Raw genomic sequence first — 5,871 nt, 5'->3', positions numbered from 1 at the left:
ACATAAAAGATGCTGTTGGGGATATTTCATGTTAAAACCTCGAAGTGGGCACTTGTTCGCTGAACCATAGTTTTGTGGTATTGCTCAAGCCTTGTATTTCATTTTGGGCATTTGTGTTACAGGCTGGACTATGGAGAGGTGGATCATCAGCTGGCCTGATCCAGGGTATATCTCCAGCTCTATCAGAGTCTTCTTTAGCAATCTGATAGTAAAAGGTGTTAATGGATTCTTGGTTGATGACATTGGAGACTTCAGACCAGTACATGAATCAGCAATGTATCTTTATCCAGGTCTGGCACCATAGTATAACTAAATATTCCTCAAGTTGCCAAGTAGGTATATCTCTGTATATTTACTCTCCTTTGTTGATGATAACACACTGAAAGCCATGTCAACACAAACAGAATGACCTGTAACTAGCTAATTGGAAAAAAAACATTATGGTCAAAAAATGTCAGGATTGAAAATGTAGAGTAAAACTTGATAAAAAATATGTAGATCTGTGTTTTTCCAGCCCATTTAAGACAAAACTTTCTTTTATAAAATTATCTTCAGAAACAGTGTTAAACCTATTACTATGGTGTAGTGCTTTTCAACATCAACAATTGTACCCAGATATACATATACATTACATATAGTAAATGTATCCCATCACATATGGATTTCCCAGCCTACTCAGACTTTAATGGATTTTGTGCTTAACCAAATCTTGTTGTACTCTCCAAGGTTGTCATTGATGATGTTCCATGATAATGTTTGACCCCAGCCTCTTCCATCTCACTACTGTTAAGTTGTTATAGGAAAGAGGTGGGGTTAAGGTGTACTTCCTGGTATATACACAAGTAAACAAAATAAGGTTGGTTATCACACTTCCTTGGAAATGTAAGTTTTTAAACACGAACATCTTCTTTTCCTTTTTGACTCTCTTAAGATACAAGTAGGCCAAGGAAAGGGCTGTAAAAAGCACAATTAAGTCAAGGAAAAGACTGGCAAAAAGCACAATTATGCCAAGCAAAAGACTGGCAAAAAGCACAAGTAAGTCAAGGAAAAGAGTGGCAAAAAGCACTGTACTTCCTGGTATATACACAAGTAAACAAAATAAGGTTGGTTATCACACTTCCTTGGAAATGTAAGATTTTAAACACGAACATCTTCTTGTCCTTTTTGACTCTCTTAAGATACAAGTAGGCCAAGGAAAGGGCTGGAAAAAGCACAATTAAGTCAAGGAAAAGACTGGCAAAAAGCACACTTATGTCAAGGAAAAGAGTGGCAAAAAGCACAAGTAAGTCAAGGAAAAGAGTGGCAAAAAGCACAAGTAAGTCAAGGAAAAGAGTGGCAAAAAACACAATTATGTGCATACTACACAGATTTTACTTACTCACAGTTAGTTCAATTCCATTCAATTGAAATGTTCTTAGCTAGCACTATGTCAAACTATGTGTTTTGGCTATCATAGTTTTAGTCTACCCATTACTTTTATTTTATCAATGAAAACTTACCACCTGCCAAATATTGTAGCATAGAAACTGAAATCTTTTCTCTCTTCCAAACACCAACAACCACAGTGAAATTTCATATTGTGAGATTTTAGCATCCTGATCAAATACTTTCCCTCACGTAACTGCTATTTATCATCAGTTAACGATTCATTCACTTGTGTTATACGACACTTATGAGCGATTCCGTGTATTTATGTAACCCACCCATATTATACCCATTAATACATGTATTGTCATATACTTATATTTCCACAATACACATTATGACATATACCAGTAGCCTCAGATAGGTCACTGTTATTGTGCTGTAACGTGCCATCATCTATGAGCTGTGAAACTCAGCTTATTTTCAAGAATTATTGAAAAAGTAATCTATCTGAACTGAACCAATATTCTTCAGCTAAGTTTCTTCTATTCGCTCCGTTGTCACCTTAAATATCAACACACTCTAACACCAGCTTCAGCTGAATACAACAGTATGCAGAACACCAGGAGGTGAATTAGCAAACATATTGTTTCAACAGAAACAAGTAAATCCATCTGTTATGGGTATCACCACAAAAAATAAATACAGGCAAACCCAATGAAATATAACCTAGTCCTTTATGGTTCTGAAGAATGTTCACAACTCGTCTAGCTCAAGAGCATTTTTCACAAAGCATTGGACAACTATTTCATAGAAGAAAGGTGGTCACTAGCTCAGAATGTAAGGGTTACAACATCCTTTCAATTGAATTTTTGAATTCGTAGCTAACACCTCCATTTCCAAGCATTAAATCTACCAACGCCAGCCAATCTGACTGTAGAGTAACAGAACAACTATCATCCAATATTTCATAGATTTTCTTGATAGTCCAACAAGTAAAGGCTGGAAAGTCTTTTTGGTCTTGTCAAAACTTGCTAACAATCAAGTGAGAGTCACAAAATGTAGTCCATACATTTTGTCAGCATCCAATAACTCGGAAAGAAAAGATCACATATCATTTTTATTCTTAGATTGTCTACCAAATAACTAATTCTAGCTTACATTTTAAATCAACCTGGTGATTATAAGGTTATCGTGAGCATCATGGCCAATCATTGCAGCTGTAATGGTATTACTTCTTATCCAACCACTATTCAAACTTGTTGTATTGCACCTATTGGTTCTGTATGACCCTAGGTCTCTGTATGATGCGTAGTTGCCCTGGGAGTTTACCTCGGAAGTCAAACCTCATGAGAAGAACTGTGGTGGAACTGATAACTTCACTTTATGTGGTTGAGCTCTTATACCAGTGGTCGGCAACCTTTGACCCACGGGTCACTAAGTGACCCGCGGCAATAATTTGGCTGACCCGCCAAAAGTTGGCTTCACCATTGCAACCCGTAAGGGCACAATCATTGTTCAGTTGAAATTTCTCGGCTATGTGAGAAGAACAACGATATTAAAGGAAAGATGGGAAAGAGTCACGGCTACGGAGAATTTTAAGATCAATTTCAGGGAAAAATATCAAACTGGTCGAACTATTAATTTTTTTGTATGTAAATAAACATACACATTTAAAATACATGTACCGGTATTAATAATTATATGATTATCACTGACCCAACACAATGCTAAATTTTTCAAAAAAAATAATTGACCCGCGATCAAAAAAGGTTGCCGACCACTGTCTTATATTATATTATTAGTCACTGTGGTGGTACTGATAACTTCATGTGGTTGAGCTGTTATACTATACCACTGGTCCCTGTGGTGGAACTGATAACTTCACTTCATGTGGTTGAGCTGTTATACTATATCACTAGTCCCTGTGGTGGAACTGATAACTTCACTTCATGTGGTTGAGCTGTTGTACTATATCACATGTCCCGATGGTGGAACTGATAACTTCATGTGGTGGAGCTCTTGCTCTTATACTATATCACTAGTCTCTGTCGTGGAACTGATAACTTCCCTCTTCTTCGTGTTGTAACTATTAACCAGACTACGTCAGCGGTTATTAAATAAATACTCAAACATCACATACACATTCATTGAGACAATTTATTTTTCTTAAAGTTTTGATGCAATAACGTTTATTAGCTGCTTATGAAATTTTGTCAGTGATGCATTTTGTTGGACAATCTTAACAATTTCATACAAATATATACATATACCTTGTTTATAAAACAGTGATTGCAGATATGACAATGTCTCATAATAAACAGTGGACAAGAAACAGGCTTTTAGATATGACAATATCTTATATTAAACAAGGAACAACACATCGATATTTCGTTTTATAGATAAACGTGTAGGCTAAAAAATATTTCTGCATTACAAAGATTTATGAAAAGGTAAAATTATTACATACTTTCTAATTACTATATGATGAACATCAAGTTATAAAATTTCAGGAAGTTTTTATTATCGGTATAATAATAAGTGCTTATTAAAGTTTGAGAGACGTATAACTTAGGATGATATAATGGGTATTATAGAAATATCACAACAACCAAGAACTTCACAAAATAGATGATGAACATTTTATATTGGAAATGAATAAGAATAAATTGTAAATCTGTACAAACAGGTGTTCTTCAGTTTTGTTCCTCTCATACAGAGAAAAAGATCCCACTCTTCACAGATATCCCTCCGCCATCTGTCGACATTTATTAAACAAGCATCAGAGGATATAACCACTTACCAGTTGTTGAGAAACGTGGGTTACGAGATAGTGGTACGTACTTTACAAATACTTCGATACATGATGTGAGTTATCATATAATATGAACATGGGACATAGGTTATTATATGATCACACATATACTTTACATTGATACAAGACATTACATAACATTACATGTGTTACATGGTCACAAAAAGAAGTTTATTATATAACACGCATTCTTTAGAAACTCTGACACAAAACGTGGGTTATTACATAAAGATACTGTTATGTATCTGCTTGTTTGTTAATTTCCAGTATAAATTCTTTCCAAGGAACTTCAGCGATACAACTCCTTTCTTAATTAAAACTAGTTTATTCTTTCTTGCTACAACTTTTTAGTACACAGAATTTACACAGTCACTTTAAACTTATGGTGCCTACTGTTCGCTTGACTCAATTATCTATCTCTTCAATCTATCTATATCTCTTCAATTGCACTGGTCTTTCTCTCCAAAAAAGAAAGTGCTTCGAACAAACTAGAGTTACCAGAAAAATTCAGGATCCTTTGAGAAACTCCAGCATGCATGCTCCCAGTGTTGTGTGACTTCCGCTGTCGTAACATTGCCTCTTCCTTGGTATTGTTCATCCCGAACAATAGCCACTTACATTTAACCAATTGATAATCAACAATAACTTAATTAATTGTACGTATCTTCTTTCGTACTGGTTTCCATTTCACTGGCTTCTGCTTCACATTGGGTACACGAAGAGTTTCTTCTTCGACAATGGCTATTTCAGCAACATCATTTGTTCCGTTGTTCACTTCGTTCCAACTGAAATGACCTGGATCGTGATAATGCCAAAGCCTGTTGGCATGCACCACCTTTGGCTTACCTCGCCGACCAAATTTTATTCGAAAAGTCACGTCTGAGAGACAATCCACTATGTCATATGGGCCTTCCCATGGAGATAACAACTTAGGAGACATCCCTTTGGTCTTCCTGGGATTATACAATCACATCTGGTTTCCTGGTACAAAGCTGACTTCAGTAGATCTCTTATCATGACATAGCTTCATGGAATCAGCAGACGTTTTCAAGTTTGAACCCACTTGATGGTGAATATCATCCATCCTCTCAGATAACACTTTCACGAAATCTGGCACATTTTCAGGCAACTGTTCGTTAGATGGGCGTCCTGTTATCAGGTCCACTGGCAACCGAAGTTCCAAACCAAACATCAACTTTACTGGAGTGTATCCAGTGGCTTTATGCTCTGCTGTTCTATAGGCCATCAATAGTGGAGGGAGTAAGACATCCCAGTCCTCTTGGCGGCTATTACAAAACTTTGCCAATTCCTGTCCCAGTATCCAATTGTACTTTTCTACCATGTTGTACTGGTCTTTCGTATGCCAAACAGCTTGCAGCATTCATGGAACACAGCTGATTTAAATTTATGGCCTTGATCAGAATGTAGTTCCCATAGAGTACCAAACTTGACAAAGAAATCACTAATAGCCGAAGCTACAGTTGTAGCTTACTGATTTGGTATTGCATATGCTTCAGGCCACATGGTGAAATAATCCATCACAACTCAAATGTACTTGTTTCCAGCACGAGTTCGGGGCAAAGGACCAGTAATGTCAATGGCTATTCTTTCCATTGGTGCTCCAGCTTGATATAACTTCATTGGAGCACGTCCCTTATGCTTTGGTCCCCTTTTAGCACAACATGTACTGC

The 5,871-nt window shown here is 36.6% G+C and overlaps 1 protein-coding gene across 1 annotated transcript in view; it reads right to left on the bottom strand.

The window, feature by feature from the left end:
* Positions 1–3,570: 3,570 nt before the first annotated feature.
* The window catches only part of LOC106470594 (fibrillin-1-like), a 37,898-nt gene continuing 35,597 nt past the window's right edge, over positions 3,571–5,871 (bottom strand). The window contains exon 16 of the mRNA XM_022399207.1: positions 3,571–4,123. The gene's annotated coding sequence lies outside the window, so the exon portion shown is untranslated. The remainder of the gene's footprint in view (positions 4,124–5,871) is intronic.

Source organism: Limulus polyphemus, unplaced genomic scaffold, assembly GCF_000517525.1.
Source record: "Limulus polyphemus unplaced genomic scaffold, Limulus_polyphemus-2.1.2 Scaffold4104, whole genome shotgun sequence".
NCBI classification, from domain to species: Eukaryota; Metazoa; Arthropoda; class Merostomata; order Xiphosura; family Limulidae; genus Limulus; species Limulus polyphemus.
The sequence above is the reverse complement of the archived record's forward strand: the minus strand, read 5'-3'. Positions and strand labels throughout refer to the sequence as shown.